Source organism: Pelophylax lessonae, assembly GCF_965119305.1.
Source record: "Pelophylax lessonae genome assembly, chromosome: 4".
In the NCBI taxonomy this organism is placed as follows: domain Eukaryota; kingdom Metazoa; phylum Chordata; class Amphibia; order Anura; family Ranidae; genus Pelophylax; species Pelophylax lessonae.
The window spans coordinates 385,309,212-385,329,053 of NC_138771.1; the positions used below are offsets into that span (position 1 = coordinate 385,309,212).

General features: G+C 45.0%; 1 protein-coding gene across 2 annotated transcripts in view; it reads right to left on the reverse strand.

Annotated features, from left to right (window-relative positions):
- Positions 1 to 19,842, reverse strand: part of SLC23A1 (solute carrier family 23 member 1) — a 580,604-nt gene that overhangs the window by 448,592 nt on the left and 112,170 nt on the right. The window lies entirely within an intron of this gene.

A 19,842-nucleotide genomic window follows, 5' to 3' on the forward strand; every position in this document is an offset into this window, starting at 1 on the left:
ATTTCTATCCTTACAGTCTGTTGCACAGGTGGAGGACATGGATATTAAGTTTGTCTTGGACTACAACATACAATATAAGAAAGTAGAACAAATGATCACAAAATATTGGCTGATATTAAAACAGGACAGAATACTTGGTCCAGTACTGCTAGATAGACCAAACTTTGTTTACAAACGGGCTCCAAACCTGAAAGATAAGATTAGTGTTGAGCGAACACGGACAGTATTATTCGTGTTCGTACCGAATAATTGGATTTTTTGTACCCGAACACGGACACGGACACTTTACTGTATGTTCGGGTAAAAATCCGTGTTCGGTCGTTTTATTTCCGGGTTTTGCATGCTTTGGCGCTCTTTTCATGGCGGGCTTTCAACAGCCAATCAACAATCGTTTAACTGGTGTGCCTTAAGCCATCCCAGCCATGCCTGCAAATGTCTCAGTAGCTGTGATTGGCCGTCTGAAGCATGTGACCAAGTCTTTATAAGTTCGAGGCAGCCGCAGCGGCGTCATTATGCTGCTTAGATTCAGGGACAGAGCACACATCAACGTGCTGGCTGCTGATTAGGGAAAGATAGGCAGGAAAAAACCATTTGTGTCCGGATAGAATTGAGGGACAGGTCGGAGTGTTTAGGCAGGGCGAGTTGTAGGCATTTTAGGGATAGAGTCTGCTGAATTATATAGGGTCAGTGTCTTCTACAAACTACAATCGATATTGCTGTGTGGGGGGTGGGGTGAATCTGCACTCAATCCTGATCTACGATCTCTTCTCAATCCTGTTAGGGACAGAGTCTGCTGAATTTTAGGGAAACTGTGTTCTACAAACTACAATCGATATTGCTGTGTGGTGTGGGATTGGAGATAGGCAGGTGTCAGTGATCCACATCCATTTTTCTGTGTGTGAGCTGCAGTGAACACAATCTTTTTGGGCTGCAGTGAACACAATCTTTTTGGGCTGCAGTGAACACAATCTTTTTGGGCTGCAGTGAACACAATCTTTTTGGGCTGCAGTGAACACAATCTTTTTGGGGTGCAGTGAACAAAATCTTTTTGGGGTGCAGTGAACACAATCCTTTTTGGTGTGCAGTGAACACAATCTTTGTGGGGTGCAGTGAACAAAATCCTTTGTGGGGTGCAGTGAACACAATCTTTTTGGGGTGCAGTGAACAAAATCCTTTTTGGGGTGCAGTGAACAACATCCTTTTTGGGGTGCAGTGAACACAATCTTTTTGGGGTGCAGTGAACAAAATCCTTTGTGGGGTGCAGTGAACACAATCTTTTTGGGGTGCAGTGAACACAATCTTTTTGGGGTGGAGTGAACAACATCCTTTTTGGGGTGCAGTGAACAAAATCCTTTTTGGGGTGCAGTGAACAAAATCATTTTTGGGGTGCAGTGAACACAATCTTTTTGGGGTGCAGTGAACACAATCTTTGTGGGGTGCAGTGAACACAATCTTTTTGGGGTGGAGTGAACAACATCCTTTTTGGGGTGCAGTGAACAACATCCTTTTTGGGGTGCAGTGAACACAATCTTTTTGGGGTGCAGTGAACACAATCTTTGTGGGGTACAGTGAACAGAATCTTTGTGGGGTGCAGTGAACACAATCTTTGGGGGGTACAGTGAACACAATCTTTGTGAGGTGCAGTGAACACAATCTTTGTGGGGTGCAGTGAACACAATCATTGTGGGGTGCAGTGAACTCAATCTTTGTGGGGTACAGTGAACACAATCTCATACTGAAGGTTTGAGGGTGCTGCCTGTTCCATACTCCCCCTACTCCTCATCTAGCCTTTTAGGGGTACAAACAATAGTAATTGGGGCCTAGTGTGGTTGTGTACGTGTGATATACATACACTTTTTTGGGATCATATTTTCTATTCCGCTATTTAATCAAAAACCTTTGGGGATCAGTTAAATTGGGGGATAGTCTGTGTTGGTACGTGTGAGAGAGATCCACCTTTCCAAGTTGTTGGGGTTCATCTCATACTTCTGAAGGTTTGAGGGTGCTGCCTGTTCCATATTCCCCCTACTCCTAGCCTTTTAGGGGTACAAACAATAGTAATTGGGGCCTAGTGTGGTTGTGTACGTGTGATATACATACACTTTTTTGGGATCATATTTTCTATTCCGCTATTTAATCAAAAACCTTTGGGGATCAGTTAAATTGGGGGATAGTCTGTGTTGGTACGTGTGAGAGAGATCCACCTTTCCAAGTTGTTGGGGTTCATCTCATACTTCTGAAGGTTTGAGGGTGCTGCCTGTTCCATACTCCCCCTACTCCTAGCCTTTTAGGGGTACAAACAATAGTAATTGGGGCCTAGTGTGGTTGTGTACGTGTGATATACATACACTTTTTTGGGATCATATTTTCTATTCCGCTATTTAATCAAAAACCTTTGGGGATCAGTTAAATTGGGGGATAGTCTGTGTTGGTACGTGTGAGAGAGATCCACCTTTCCAAGTTGTTGGGGTTCATCTCATACTTCTGAAGGTTTGAGGGTGCTGCCTGTTCCATACTCCCCCTACTCCTAGCCTTTTAGGGGTACAAACAATAGTAATTGGGGCCTAGTGTGGTTGTGTACGTGTGATATACATACACTTTTTTGGGATCATATTTTCTATTCCGCTATTTAATCAAAAACCTTTGGGGATCAGTTAAATTGGGGGATAGTCTGTGTTGGTACGTGTGAGAGAGATCCACCTTTCCAAGTTGTTGGGGTTCATCTCATACTTCTGAAGGTTTGAGGGTGCTGCCTGTTCCATACTCCCCCTACTCCTAGCCTTTTAGGGGTACAAACAATAGTAATTGGGGCCTAGTGTGGTTGTGTACGTGTGATATACATACACTTTTTTGGGATCATATTTTCTATTCCGCTATTTAATCAAAAACCTCTGGGGATCAGTTAAATTGGGGGATAGTCTGTGTTGGTACGTGTGAGAGAGATCCACCTTTCCAAGTTGTTGGGGTTCATCTCATACTTCTGAAGGTTTGAGGGTGCTGCCTGTTCCATACTCCCCCTACTCCTAGCCTTTTAGGGGTACAAACAATAGTAATTGGGGCCTAGTGTGGTTGTGTACGTGTGATATACATACACTTTTTTGGGATCATATTTTCTATTCCGCTATTTAATCAAAAACCTCTGGGGATCAGTTAAATTGGGGGATAGTCTGTGTTGGTACGTGTGAGAGAGATCCACCTTTCCAAGTTGTTGGGGTTCATCTCATACTTCTGAAGGTTTGAGGGTGCTGCCTGTTCCATACTCCCCCTACTCCTAGCCTTTTAGGGGTACAAACAATAGTAATTGGGGCCTAGTGTGGTTGTGTACGTGTGATATACATACACTTTTTTGGGATCATATTTTCTATTCCGCTATTTAATCAAAAACCTTTGGGGATCAGTTAAATTGGGGGATAGTCTGTGTTGGTACGTGTGAGAGAGATCCACCTTTCCAAGTTGTTGGGGTTCATCTCATACTTCTGAAGGTTTGAGGGTGCTGCCTGTTCCATACTCCCCCTACTCCTAGCCTTTTAGGGGTACAAACAATAGTAATTGGGGCCTAGTGTGGTTGTGTACGTGTGATATACATACACTTTTTTGGGATCATATTTTCTATTCCGCTATTTAATCAAAAACCTCTGGGGATCAGTTAAATTGGGGGATAGTCTGTGTTGGTACGTGTGAGAGAGATCCACCTTTCCAAGTTGTTGGGGTTCATCTCATACTTCTGAAGGTTTGAGGGTGCTGCCTGTTCCATACTCCCCCTACTCCTAGCCTTTTAGGGGTACAAACAATAGTAATTGGGGCCTAGTGTGGTTGTGTACGTGTGATATACATACACTTTTTTGGGATCATATTTTCTATTCCGCTATTTAATCAAAAACCTTTGGGGATCAGTTAAATTGGGGGATAGTCTGTGTTGGTACGTGTGAGAGAGATCCACTTTTCCAAGTTGTTGGGGTTCATCTCATACTTCTGAAGGTTTGAGGGTGCTGCCTGTTCCATACTCCCCCTACTCCTAGCCTTTTAGGGGTACAAACAATAGTAATTGGGGCCTAGTGTGGTTGTGTACGTGTGATATACATACACTTTTTTGGGATCATATTTTCTATTCCGCTATTTAATCAAAAACCTTTGGGGATCAGTTAAATTGGGGGATAGTCTGTGTTGGTACGTGTGAGAGAGATCCACCTTTCCAAGTTGTTGGGGTTCATCTCATACTTCTGAAGGTTTGAGGGTGCTGCCTGTTCCATACTCCCCCTACTCCTAGCCTTTTAGGGGTACAAACAATAGTAATTGGGGCCTAGTGTGGTTGTGTACGTGTGATATACATACACTTTTTTGGGATCATATTTTCTATTCCGCTATTTAATCAAAAACCTTTGGGGATCAGTTAAATTGGGGGATAGTCTGTGTTGGTACGTGTGAGAGAGATCCACCTTTCCAAGTTGTTGGGGTTCATCTCATACTTCTGAAGGTTTGAGGGTGCTGCCTGTTCCATACTCCCCCTACTCCTAGCCTTTTAGGGGTACAAACAATAGTAATTGGGGCCTAGTGTGGTTGTGTACGTGTGATATACATACACTTTTTTGGGATCATATTTTCTATTCCGCTATTTAATCAAAAACCTTTGGGGATCAGTTAAATTGGGGGATAGTCTGTGTTGGTACGTGTGAGAGAGATCCACCTTTCCAAGTTGTTGGGGTTCATCTCATACTTCTGAAGGTTTGAGGGTGCTGCCTGTTCCATACTCCCCCTACTCCTAGCCTTTTAGGGGTACAAACAATAGTAATTGGGGCCTAGTGTGGTTGTGTACGTGTGATATACATACACTTTTTTGGGATCATATTTTCTATTCCGCTATTTAATCAAAAACCTTTGGGGATCAGTTAAATTGGGGGATAGTCTGTGTTGGTACGTGTGAGAGAGATCCACCTTTCCAAGTTGTTGGGGTTCATCTCATACTTCTGAAGGTTTGAGGGTGCTGCCTGTTCCATACTCCCCCTACTCCTAGCCTTTTAGGGGTACAAACAATAGTAATTGGGGCCTAGTGTGGTTGTGTACGTGTGATATACATACACTTTTTTGGGATCATATTTTCTATTCCGCTATTTAATCAAAAACCTCTGGGGATCAGTTAAATTGGGGGATAGTCTGTGTTGGTACGTGTGAGAGAGATCCACCTTTCCAAGTTGTTGGGGTTCATCTCATACTTCTGAAGGTTTGAGGGTGCTGCCTGTTCCATACTCCCCCTACTCCTAGCCTTTTAGGGGTACAAACAATAGTAATTGGGGCCTAGTGTGGTTGTGTACGTGTGATATACATACACTTTTTTGGGATCATATTTTCTATTCCGCTATTTAATCAAAAACCTCTGGGGATCAGTTAAATTGGGGGATAGTCTGTGTTGGTACGTGTGAGAGAGATCCACCTTTCCAAGTTGTTGGGGTTCATCTCATACTTCTGAAGGTTTGAGGGTGCTGCCTGTTCCATACTCCCCCTACTCCTAGCCTTTTAGGGGTACAAACAATAGTAATTGGGGCCTAGTGTGGTTGTGTACGTGTGATATACATACACTTTTTTGGGATCATATTTTCTATTCCGCTATTTAATCAAAAACCTCTGGGGATCAGTTAAATTGGGGGATAGTCTGTGTTGGTACGTGTGAGAGAGATCCACCTTTCCAAGTTGTTGGGGTTCATCTCATACTTCTGAAGGTTTGAGGGTGCTGCCTGTTCCATACTCCCCCTACTCCTAGCCTTTTAGGGGTACAAACAATAGTAATTGGGGCCTAGTGTGGTTGTGTACGTGTGATATACATACACTTTTTTGGGATCATATTTTCTATTCCGCTATTTAATCAAAAACCTTTGGGGATCAGTTAAATTGGGGGATAGTCTGTGTTGGTACGTGTGAGAGAGATCCACCTTTCCAAGTTGTTGGGGTTCATCTCATACTTCTGAAGGTTTGAGGGTGCTGCCTGTTCCATACCCCCCCTACTCCTCATCTAGCCTTTTAGGGGTACAAACAATAGTAATTGGGGCCTAGTGTGGTTGTGTACGTGCGAGATACATACACTTTTTTTGATCATATTTCCTATTCCGCTATTCAATAAAAACCTTTGAGGATCAATTGAATTGCGGGATAGTCTGTGTCGGTACGTGTGAGAGAGATCCACCTTTCCAAGTTGTTGGGGTTCATCTCATACTTCTGAAGGTTTGAGGGTGCTGCCTGTTCCATACCCCCCCTACTCCTCATCTAGCCTTTTAGGGGTACAAACAATAGTAATTGGGGCCTAGTGTGGTTGTGTACGTGCGAGATACATACACTTTTTTTGATCATATTTCCTATTCCGCTATTCAATAAAAACCTTTGAGGATCAATTGAATTGCGGGATAGTCTGTGTCGGTACGTGTGAGAGAGATCCACCTTTCCAAGTTGTTGGGGTTCATCTCATACTTCTGAAGGTTTGAGGGTGCTGCCTGTTCCATACCCCCCCTACTCCTCATCTAGCCTTTTAGGGGTACAAACAATAGTAATTGGGGCCTAGTGTGGTTGTGTACGTGCGAGATACATACACTTTTTTTGATCATATTTCCTATTCCGCTATTCAATAAAAACCTTTGAGGATCAATTGAATTGCGGGATAGTCTGTGTCGGTACGTGTGAGAGAGATCCACCTTTCCAAGTTGTTGGGGTTCATCTCATACTTCTGAAGGTTTGAGGGTGCTGCCTGTTCCATACCCCCCCTACTCCTCATCTAGCCTTTTAGGGGTACAAACAATAGTAATTGGGGCCTAGTGTGGTTGTGTACGTGCGAGATACATACACTTTTTTTGATCATATTTCCTATTCCGCTATTCAATAAAAACCTTTGAGGATCAATTGAATTGCGGGATAGTCTGTGTCGGTACGTGTGAGAGAGATCCACCTTTCCAAGTTGTTGGGGTTCATCTCATACTTCTGAAGGTTTGAGGGTGCTGCCTGTTCCATACCCCCCCTACTCCTCATCTAGCCTTTTAGGGGTACAAACAATAGTAATTGGGGCCTAGTGTGGTTGTGTACGTGCGAGATACATACACTTTTTTTGATCATATTTCCTATTCCGCTATTCAATAAAAACCTTTGAGGATCAATTGAATTGCGGGATAGTCTGTGTCGGTACGTGTGAGAGAGATCCACCTTTCCAAGTTGTTGGGGTTCATCTCATACTTCTGAAGGTTTGAGGGTGCTGCCTGTTCCATACCCCCCCTACTCCTCATCTAGCCTTTTAGGGGTACAAACAATAGTAATTGGGGCCTAGTGTGGTTGTGTACGTGCGAGATACATACACTTTTTTTGATCATATTTCCTATTCCGCTATTCAATAAAAACCTTTGAGGATCAATTGAATTGCGGGATAGTCTGTGTCGGTACGTGTGAGAGAGATCCACCTTTCCAAGTTGTTGGGGTTCATCTCATACTTCTGAAGGTTTGAGGGTGCTGCCTGTTCCATACCCCCCCTACTCCTCATCTAGCCTTTTAGGGGTACAAACAATAGTAATTGGGGCCTAGTGTGGTTGTGTACGTGCGAGATACATACACTTTTTTTGATCATATTTCCTATTCCGCTATTCAATAAAAACCTTTGAGGATCAATTGAATTGCGGGATAGTCTGTGTCGGTACGTGTGAGAGAGATCCACCTTTCCAAGTTGTTGGGGTTCATCTCATACTTCTGAAGGTTTGAGGGTGCTGCCTGTTCCATACCCCCCCTACTCCTCATCTAGCCTTTTAGGGGTACAAACAATAGTAATTGGGGCCTAGTGTGGTTGTGTACGTGCGAGATACATACACTTTTTTTGATCATATTTCCTATTCCGCTATTCAATAAAAACCTTTGAGGATCAATTGAATTGCGGGATAGTCTGTGTCGGTACGTGTGAGAGAGATCCACCTTTCCAAGTTGTTGGGGTTCATCTCATACTTCTGAAGGTTTGAGGGTGCTGCCTGTTCCATACCCCCCCTACTCCTCATCTAGCCTTTTAGGGGTACAAACAATAGTAATTGGGGCCTAGTGTGGTTGTGTACGTGTGATATACATACACTTTTTTTGGATCATATTTTCTATTCCGCTATTCAATAAAAACCTTTCTAGGGCAAGATCTTAAATTACAGAAATATGAGGAGACCGTCAAATAAGGGCCGTGGCCTGGGTCGTGGTGCTGCTGGTAGAGCTCCTGTTGCAAGGAGAGGACATGGTCGATCTGTGCCAGCTACACGCACAAGTGAAACACCTTCCTCAAGTGTGAGTAGGCGACAGAACCTGCATCAGTATTTGGTAGGGCATCAAACGCCCCTAGAAGTGATGAGGCCAGAACAAGTTGAGGCGATAGTAGATTGGTTTGCTGCTGACAGTGCCTCCAGTTCCTTCACATTGTCTCCCACCCAGTCTACTGCAGAAAGGTCAGAGTTGGCACCTGCAGCCAATGTCCAACCGTCTTTCACCTCACCCCCTTGCAAATCAGGCCAGCAGTCTGAGCCCCAAGCCATACAGCAGTCTCTTATTCTTTTTGAGGACTCTGTCAGCAGGGTTTCCCAGGGCCATCCACCTAGCCCTGCCCCAGAAGTGGAAGAGATTGAGTGCAGCGATGCCCAACCACTTATTCCTCAAGATGAGTACATGCAAGGATCATCGCAGCACGTCTCCGATGATGACGAAACGCAGGTGCCAACTGCTGCGGCGTTCAGCATTGTGGAGACCGACAAGGAGGGCAGGGGTGAAGACTGGGTGGAAGATGATGTGGAGGACGATGAGGTCCTCGACCCCACATGGAATGAACGTCATGCAGGTGAACTGAGTAGTTTGGAGGAAGAGGCGGTGGTCGCACAGAGCCACCAGCACAGCAGAAGAGGGAGCAGGGTGCAGAAGCGGAGCGGCCGTGCCCTAGACACTACGCCCGCTACTGCCCAATGCAGCAAGGGAACGAGCGCACCAAAGTCAGCTCAAAGGAGTTCTCTAGCGTGGAAGTTCTTTAGAAAATGTGCTGATGACAGGACACGAGTGGTTTGCACCCTGTGCAATCAGAGCTTGAAGCGAGGCATGAACCTTCTCAACCTGAGCACAACCTGCATGATCAGGCATCTAAGTGCAAAGCACGAGCTGCAGTGGAGTACACACCTTCAAAACCAAGAAACGTCTCTGGCTCATCCTGCTTCCTCTTCTGCTGCAGTCTCGGCCGCTCCAGCCACATCTGTAGTGATACCGGCACCTGCCACCCCGCAAACAGACGATCTGTCAGCAACACCACCACCTGGGTCACCAACAACCATCTCCACAATGTCCCGTGGAAGCGTTCAGCTTTCCATCTCCCAAACACTTGAGAGGAAGAGGAAGTACCCCCCTACCCACCCGCGATCCCTGGCCCTGAATGCCAGCATTTCAAAATTATTGGCCTTTGAAATGCTGTCATTCCGTCTGGTGGAGACGCACAGTTTTAAAAACCTTATGTCGGTGGCTGTCCCACAGTACGTCGTGCCCAGCCGCCACTACTTTTCCAGGCAAGCCATCCCTTCCCTGCACAACCAAGTGGGGGAAAAAATCAGGTGTGCACTGCGCAACGCCATCTGTGCCAAGGTCCACCTAACTACGGATACGTGGACCAGTAAGCACGGTCAGGGGCGTTATATCTCCCTAACGGCACACTGGGTAAATGCAGTGGCGGATGGGCCTGAGGCGGATAGCAATTTGGCGCATGTCCTTCCACCACCGAGGATTGCAGGGCGCTTCAGTTTGCCTCCTGTTCCTAACTCCTCCTACTCCGCTTCCTCATCCTCTACCGCCTCCTCATCCGGACAGCGTAACACCTTCACCACCAACTTCAGCACGGCCAGGGGTAAACGACAGCAGGCAGTTTTACAACTTGCCTGTTTGGGGGACAAACCACACACCGCGCAGGAGTTGTGGAGGAGCATGGAACAGCAGACAAATGAGTGGTTGCTGCCAGCGAGCCTCAAGCCCGGCCTGGTGGTGTGCGATAACGGGCGAAATCTCATAGCAGCTCTGGGCCTAGCCGGTTTGACGCACATCCCTTGCCTGGCGCATGTGCTGAATTTGGTGGTGCAGAGGTTCCTTAAAAACTACCCCGATATGTCAGAGCTGCTGCAGAAAGTGCGGGCCGTTTGTGCGCACTTTCGGCGTTCTCACCCTGCTGCTGCTCGCCTGGCAGCGCTGCAGCGTAACTTCGGCCTTCCCGCTCACCGCCTCATATGTGACGTGCCCACAAGGTGGAACTCCACCTTGCACATGCTGGAAAGACTGTGCGAGCAGCAGCAGGCCATAGTGGAGTTTCAGCTGCAGCACGCACGCGTGAGTCGCTCTGCGGAACAGCACCACTTCACCACCAATAACTGGGCCTCCATGCGAGACCTGTGTGCCTTGTTGCGCTGTTTTGAGTACTCCACCAACATGGCCAGTGGCAATGACGCCGTTCTCAGCTTAACTATCCCACTTCTATGCCTCCTTGAAAAAACAATTCGGGCGATGATGGAAGAGGATGTGGCACAGGATGAGGAGGAGGAGGAGGATGAAGAGGTAACATTTCCAAGGCTTTCAGGGCAGTCATTCGCAAGGGGCTCCGAGGGTGGGTTCCTGCACACGCAAACGCCAGGGACGCAATTGTCCAGCAGGGGCACAGTTCTGGAGGATGAGGAGGATGAGGAGGAGGAGGAGCTGGAGGAGGAGATGGAACCATGTTCACAGCAGGGTGGCACCCAGGCCAGCTCATGGCCATCACTGGTGCGTGGCTGGGGGGATACAGAGGACACAGCGCATACACCTCCCACAGAGGACAGCCTTTCCTTGCCTCTGGGCAGCCTGGCACACATGAGCGATTACATGCTGCAGTGTCTCCACAACGACCGCCGAGTTGCCCACATTCTAACTTGTGCTGATTACTGGGTGGCCACGCTGCTGGATCCCCGTTACAAGGACAACGTACCGTCCTTAATTCACTCACTGGAGCGCGATCGCAAGATGCGCGAGTACAAGCGCACGCTGGTAGACGCCATGCTGCTGGCATTCCCATCTGACAGCGGGGCCACAGTGGAAGCACAAGGCAGAGGAGGAGGAGGAGGAGGTCGCCAACGCAACCAGGGCACCGCCAGCACCTCAGAAGGCAGGGTTAGCATGGCCGAAATGTGGAAAAGCTTTGTCAGCACGCCACAACAAACAGCAGCACCAGCAGCTCAGATGGAACGTCTTAGCAGGAGGCAGCATTTTACCAACATGGTGGAGCAGTATGTGTGCACACGCCTACATGTAGTGAATGACGGGTCTGCCCCCTTCAACTTCTGGGTCTCCAAATTGGGCACATGGCCTGAGCTTGCCCTTTACGCCTTGGAGGTGCTGGCGTGCCCTGCAGCCAGTGTATTATCTGAACGGGTATTTAGCACGGCTGGGGGCGTTATAACAGACAAGCGCAGCCGCCTGTCCAGAGACAATGTGGACAAGCTCACGTTCATTAAAATGAACCAGGCATGGATCCCACGGGACTTTTCCGTACCTTATGCAGAATAGCAATGGATACCGACCTTACCCACCCATTGTTCCATTTTTGCTCTTTCTCACTCTTTTGGGGTGTACCCTCATTTAAAATTTGTGAAAAGAAGCAGTGTTGGCTACCTCGTCCTCCTCCTCAGGGCCAGATTAATGTAGGGGCTATTGGAGCTGCAGCTCCAGGCCCCTACCTTTTATATAGGCCCCGGGTTGGCCATATTCACTGTTACCGCTCTTCTGTCACTTGTAAACACAGAAGTCTGGCTTCTATGCTCGCTTCCCCAGGCAGCACCCTCAGAACCTCCCCACACAGCGTGAAGGCCGGACAAGGAGGGACAGTTGGCGATGCATGGATGTGTTTATGGGCTTCAGAGACAGCATCCCATGTTGAATTAGGCATGCATGGCTGCACCCTTCCTCCTCTGGGTGCATGGCAAGGCACGGCCCTAAGGCCCTTCAAAATCCTCAGCACCAAGCCCATGATGCTGTTAATCCGGCCCTGGTCCTCCTCCACCGCCGCTTCCACCTACACTGCCCATAGGTGTGCGCAGCCTATTGCATTAAGGTGTGCACCCCAAAGTTGAAATACACATGCATGTGTTTGCCAGCAGGGAGAGTAATGTATCGGGGCCATGTACCTGTAGGCAAGGAGAAATAGAGCAGAGCAGGTCCCAGGGAGATCTTTCCCATCTCCTCACTGGCAATGCTATGTGCCCTAGGTGATTAGGGTGTGCCCAGGCACACCCAGCACACCCTGTGCGCACGCCTATGTCACCGCCACATCCACCACCACCTCAACCTCCCTCCTACTCCATATGGGCCTCGTCCTTCAGAGATGAAGAAGAACATTGTTTTATTTTTCTGTTTTTTTTTGTTGTTTTAAGTTATTTCCCTATCCACATTTGTTTGCAGAGCACTTGCCATGCTCTTAATTACGTTTTGCTGCCATTTGCAGCACTCTAGCCCTTTCCTTTGGTGTTTTAGAGCCATTTTAGTGCCTTAAAGTTCGGGTCCCCATTGACTTCAATGGGGTTCGGTGTCCGGGAAAAGTTCGGTAAAAGTCCGGGACACGGACCCGGACTTTTTTTTAAAGTTCGGCCGAACCCGTCGAACACGGACATCTAGGTGTCCGCTCAACCCTAGATAAGATCATTAAAAATGTTATTGAGCCCCCAAAAAAGCAGTTCATGTTTAATTGGAACATTAAAGGATTCCATGCATGTGGACGGTGTTATAGCTGCATTAGGGTACCCAAAAATGTTAAGAAGAGGATGAATTTTGAGAATCCCCTCAACAATAGCGTTTACACTATCAATGATTTTGTGGCATGTGACACGGAAGGTGTTGTCTATGCCATAAAGTGTTCCTGTGATAAGATTTTTGTAGGGCGCACGAAACGCCCCCTGAAAGAAAGAATAAAGGAACATTTCTATAATATTAACAGAGGATTTGATAAGCATTACCTATCTCTGCACTTTAAGGAGCGACCTAAGCAGAGCTGTAAGGGTTTGCAATTTTGGGGCATTGAAGCCCCCAAAAAGCATTGGAGAGGGAGCAATTTTGTTAGGGAGTTAAGTAAAAGGGAGTCCTGGTGGATTTACCAGCTAGGTTCATTAGTCCCTGGGGGTATCAATAAGGAGTTTGATCTGGGATGTTTTATCAGCAATTATTGATCTAATCACTTCTATTTATATTTATTATTTTTTTTAATTTAATTTTTATTTTATTTAATTTCAATTTATTAAAATAATAATCTTTTAAACAGTTTTTTTATACATGTAATGATATAATATATTTTTATGCAGTTTTACATTTGGGGTGCATTATATGTTCTCATTCAATTGAATGCTGCATTCTTTACTAGGATTGTTATATGGTGTATACATCGGGTTGGTGGAGAAGAGGTGCTCATTAACAGCCAGTTCCCGTCCGTCCTTTTCAAAGAGAAGGGAATGTCATACATAAAATGGCAGCGCCCATTGGACTCCAGTAAAATGGCATATGTATGTTTTTCCCCCTTCTCAAGGGAAGTCCTGCAGATTCTCTTGGCATTCCTACTAGATAAGCCTGATTTGTCCCTAATTTTAATGAGGGACTTTAATTGCTATCTGAACGATATTCATTTACCAGAATTGTCTACTCAAAATAGAAGAATGCTTGACTCCCCAATTACATTGGAGGAGATGCAACTGGCAATCACTGCTTTTCCCAATTGCAAGGCACCAGGGGATGACGGGTTGCCAATAGAGGTATATAAACCATACAGAGAGAAAATACTGCCTTGCCCGCTGAAGGTGTTTAATGCAGCTAAGGAAAATGGCACCCTGCTGTATTCTATGATGAAAGCTAAAATTATTCTGTTACTAAAACCTTGCAAGGACACCACTGACCCAGGCTCTTATAGGCCAATCTCGCTACTTAAAAATGGAATTAAAATTTTAGCTAAGGTACTTGCCCTCTGGCTTAATAAGGCCATTGCTTAATATTACGCTTGGTTTCATGCCTCAGAAGTCTACAGCTGTCAACACGGGTAACAGGGCTTTGTTGTCCTTGGATGCAGCCAAGGCCTTTGATAGTGTGGAGTGGCCTTTTCTTTGGGCTGTTTTTACAAAGCTGGGCTTTGGGCCCACTTTTACATCATGGGTTCAATTACTGTACAGTCACCCACTGGCAGCAAAAAGGGAGGCATGACAGATTTCAGACCCGTTTTCCCTGGGTAGGGGTATGCGTCAGGGGTGTCCTTTATGCCCATGATTATTTGCATTAGCAGAAGAACCTCTGGCCATCTCTATTAGGCAAAATCCTAATATAACTGGATTTCAATTTGGGGACCTCCAGGAAAAAGTCATGCTTTACGCTGACGACACCATGTTGCTAAAGTATCTCCTCTTTAGACTCCCTTGAGGCCATGATGCAAACTATCACTAGGTTTGGTGAGTTTTCTGGTCTCCTCATTAAACTGGGACAAATCTGCATTGATGCTGCTAGAGAATGACCCCCACAAGCCATTGCACCAACATGCCAAGTCCCTGTTATATCCTCTGTTAAATATCTGGGAGTTAAGATTACCTCCCAGCTGATGGACTTCTGCCGCCTGAAGATCACCCCACTATTTAGTCGATTTTGTGACAAAATTAAAATCTGGAATAGGCCCTGGTTGTCCCTGGCAGGTAAGGTGAACTTGGTAAAAATTATCTTTATGCCCCAGTTGTTGTACTTTTGGTATAACACCCCTGTAGTTATACCTTTGAGTGTTTTCCAAGAGGTCATGTCTATTTTTAGACAACTGTTGTGGCACAACAAGGTACCCAGAGTGAAGCTAGAACATCTCCAGAGACCTAAAGATGCTAGAGGACTGGCCATGCCCAACCCCTGGCTATATTACCTGGCCACAATGTTGCAGCTCTTATGTAAAGGTCTGGGGCCTCCTGCTGCTCCCCTTCAACCCAGTATTGACTTCTCTAAGTATTCTTCTCCATGCAGCTGAGGTGCATGACCTGCCTACGGGTTTGAGAGCTGGAGCCTTTGCTAAATCTAATCGCCCATTACCTACTTTTAACATTATTCACAAAGTTTGGAACCAGGCTAAACAGCTCCAACAAGTTACTGGTTTTATATGTTATAGTACAATATGGTGTAATAGTAACTACCCTGAATTAGTCAAAATTCATCAGGCAGCGAGTTGGAGTCAGTGGGAACAACCTGGGCTCTAGCGATCACAGGATGATCACATTTAGCGTAAATAACAATATAACAAAGCAAGAGGGGAACATAAGAACCCTAAACTTCAGAAGGGCAAACGTTCCCAGATTGTGCTCAGTGATGGAAAGGGTAAACTGGGACCAAACCTTAGGAACATTGACCACAGAGGGAAAAATGGGAATGCTTTAGGAACATATTAAACAAATGCATCTCGCAGTGCATTCCTATGGGAAATAAATTTAGAAGAGACAAAGCCAAACCTGACTGGCTAAACCGTAATGTTAAAAAAATTTATTAGGGGTAAAAAAATGTCCTTCAAGAAATATAAATCAGAGGGCACATTATCGGCTTACGAGAAATACAAGGAGGCAAATAAGAAAAGTAAATACGAAATCAAAATGGCTAAAATCAACTTTGAGAGACAAATAGCGGAGGATAGTAAAAAGAACCCAAAGAAATTCTTTAAATATATCAACAGGAAAAAAACGAAGGCAGAGCATAATGCACACATAATTAACGATGATGGGAGGATAGTTACAGAGGACACTGAAAAAGCAACCGTGCTTAATGCTTTTTTCTCCTCAGTCTTTACACAGGAAAAGGAGGGGTACACTGACCATGACTGTATGGTTAGTAGTAATACACAGGACTTGCCGCTATGGCTAACAGAGGGTGAAATCAGGGACATGCTGGATAAAATTAACACAAATAAATCACCAGGCCCGGATGGCATACATCCGAGAGTACTCAAAGGACTTAGTAAGACTATGTCTAGACCCCTGTTTCTGATCTTTGCTGACAGTATTATGACAGGAAATGTACCAGGGGATTGGAGGAAAGCGAACGTGAGACCGATATTCAAAAAAGGGCAGAGGCATGTCCCGGAAATTATAGGCCTGTCAGTCTGACATCGATAGTATGTAAACTTCTGGAGGGGATGATAAGGGACTATATCGTAGAGTTTGCTAAAGACAACAACATCATCAGCAGTAATCAGCACAGGTTTACAAATGGGTGTTCTTGTCAAACCAATCCCTTAACATTCTACGAGGAGGTTAGCTGTGAGCTAGATAGGGGGAGACCAGTGGATCTGGTTTACCTGGATTTCGCTAAGGCGTTTGATACAGTTCCCCACAAGCGCTTAATTTATAAAATAAGGTCTGCAGGCATCGACCGCAAGGTTTGCTCTTGGATATGGAACTGGCTAAAAGGGCGTGTCCAAAGGGTGGTAATAAATAACGCATACTCAGACTGGTCTGAGGTGGTAAGATGGGTCCCCCAAGGCTCAGTCCTGGGACCAACCCTGTTCATTTTTTCCATAAACAGCATTGAGGATGGGATCAGTAGTTCTATATCAGTTTTTGCAGACACAAAATTGGGCAGGGCAATAACTGCACGGCATGAAGCAGATATCCTACAGAATGACCTGGACAAAATAACAGTGGGCAACGACATGGCGAATGAGGTTTAATGTGGAGAAGTGTAAGGTTTTGCAATTGGGGACTAAAAACATAAAAGCACAATACACTTTAGGGGGGGAACCTTTGGGGGAATCAAAAATGGAGAAAGATCTGAGAGTCTTGGTAGAGGATAGACTAAGCAATAGCATGCAATGTCAAGCAGCAGCTGCCAAAGCTGGCAGAATATTAGCATGCATAAAGAAAGGGATGTATTCCAGAGATAAAACTATAATCCTACCACTTTATAAAACTCTGGTCCGACCCCATCTGGAGTATTCTGTCCAGTTCTGGTCACCAGTCCTCAGGAGGGATGTGTTGGAGCTGGAGAGAGTCCAGAGAAGTGCAACTAAACTAATAAGGGGATTGGTGGACCTTAATTACGAAGAGGAAAAAATAGGTGATTGGTACAGGGATATGCCAAACCTACCTCACATCCCTTCCCCAAACTACTTCATCAAAGAAACAAAAAACAGTGTCCCTGGGGAATTTGAGTGGATAGGGTTGGAGTAGTAGGTATAGTAAAAGACGTATAAGAAAAGTATATAACATTTATTAGACTGTTAAAAAACTTTTACAAATCACATATATGGTAAAAAATGGGAAGCATAGTGACAGAAAACATTCAATATACATATCCTAGTGATGGATACAGATCAAAGGTTCTTGAAACTGGTGTATGTCCAACATACACACCAGTTTCAAGAACCTTTGATCTGTATCCATCACCAGGATATGTATATTGAATGTTTTCTGTCACTATGCTTCCCATTTTTTACCATATACAGTAAAACCTTGGATTGCGAGCATAATTCGTTCCGGAAACATGCTTGTAATCCAAAGCACTCTTATATCAAAGCGAATTTCCCCATAAGAAATAATGGAAACTCAGATGATTCGTTCCACAACCATTTCTTCATGAGTCCTTCAGTTTATAGTCCATATAGAAAGATTATAGCATTGCGATAGGTTATATAACCATAAAATGTCCATCCACAAATAGCCGCTTCCACAAGGGGATTAGAAGCAAAATCCAGCAGGAGCTACAGAGTATCAAAGAGAAGAGAGACGCCTCTAAGTGTAGCAATATGTTTACATTTAATGAAGGTATAACATTTAGCAACTCACATGGTTGATGAATAAAACAGGCACATCTAAGTATGCAGGCATCCGGGGTAAAGCTGTCCACATAGACTATCTTCTGCACCGCCGGCTGCCAGTCTATAATCCTGACCGGGAAGACCACCCTGCAGTAAAGCGATCTGAAAGCGAGGGGCAGCATGGAAGGGATGACGTAGATGGCAGTGCGGAGGATGGTCTATGTGGACAGCTTTAGCCTGGATGCCTGCATACTTAGATGTGCCTGTTCCTATCATCAACCATGTGAGTTGCTAAATGTTGTACCTTCATTAAATGTAACAATATTGCTACACTTAGAAGCGCCTCTCTTCTCTTTTATACTCAGCTGTGACTTGAGGCTACTTGTATATCAAGACATCGCTTGTATATCAAGTCAAAATTTATTTGAAAATTTTGCTTGTCTTGCAAAGCGCTCTTAAACCAAGTTACTCTCAAACCAAGGTTTTACTGTATGTGATTTGTAAAAGTTTTTTAACAGTCTAATAAATGTTAAATGTTATATACTTTTCTTATACGTCTTTTACTATACCTACTACTCCAACCCTATCCACTCAAATTCCCCAGGGACACTGTTTTTTGTTTCTTTAATTATGAAGAGCGTCTACAATCGCTTGATTTTTTCTCCCTGGAGAAGAGACGCCTGAGAGGGGACATGATAGCAATTTATAAATACCTCAATGGTGATATCAGCGTAGAAAAAAAGCTATTCAGTCAAAAGGATTGCATGAGGACTCGAGGGCATACAATGCGATTAGAGGAGAAGAGTTTTAACCTCAGGCAACCCAGGGGGTTCTTTACTGTTAGGGCTACAGGATTGTGGAATTCTCTACCACAAGAGGTGGTTTCTGCGGGAAGTATGGTTGCTTTCAAAAGACTCTTGGACGTACATCTCAATGATCAGAATATTCAGGGGTATGAGAGATGATTACGGCCACACACACCTACACAGGTTGAACTGCATGGACTATTGTCTTTATTCAACCTCAACTACTATGTAGCTCACCTTCGCCATATTTTTAATAACATTTTACTGTGTTCCTTCAAAGACCTGAGCATGAAATTCTCCCTCCCAAAGTGCATGCTCTTTTATTATTTTCAGCTTCAACATGCGGTTGCAGCACAGGACCCAGCAATAGAATGGCAGCAATCTGGGACCCCGTGTTTAATATGATGGCCGAAACTGTCTCTACTAAGGGACTGCATATGCAATGTTGTTGAATGACTTTCTGACTTAATTTCCTTTGGGGGCACAGGAAAGCTGGGAGAGGGATATGGGCCTTTTAATTAATGACCAGTGTTCACTTAATGTGTCTCAGAGAGTCATGCAATTATACATACTCCGGAGAGCTCATTTAACCCCTGCTAGGCTGCATAAAATGGGTATTTTGGATTCCTCTACATGTGGCAAATGCCTCAGGGACAATGGTGTCTTGATTAATTTAACCTGGAGATGCCCAAAACTGCATAGTTTTTGGATGGAAGTGTGGGGCACCATAAACATGGTGTTCCAAATTTCCATAACATTAGAGCCTAGACTCTGCCTTTTGGGCATCTTGGATAACCTTCAGCTGCAGGCTCACACGAGAGAAGCAGTTGCTAGAGCTCTTTTTCAGGCCCGTAAGGTTTTGCTTAGACACTGGAAGTCAATTAATCCTCCTTCAAATAAAAAATGGCTACAATGTATGGGAGAAACTCTAAGATTGGAGAAGTATATCTGCCAGCACAGGGGCAGACCCCAAAAATGCCATAGCTTGTGGGGCCCATGGCTGCACACACCAGATTTGGAGTTGGTGTTGGATAGATTACTAAGAGGCTGAGGCTAATTCGCCTATCTAACGCTTTTAGAAGTAGAAATAATACTGCTTAAGCCAAATTGTTTGTGTTTCGATTGCTTTTAAGGTGACAGCCTACATACTCTTCTTCTTGACTTTATATACAGTACAATGTACATGCTTTATTGTTTTCTGTACATGAGCTAAATAATGTTATTTGTTGATATTCATAGTAATTG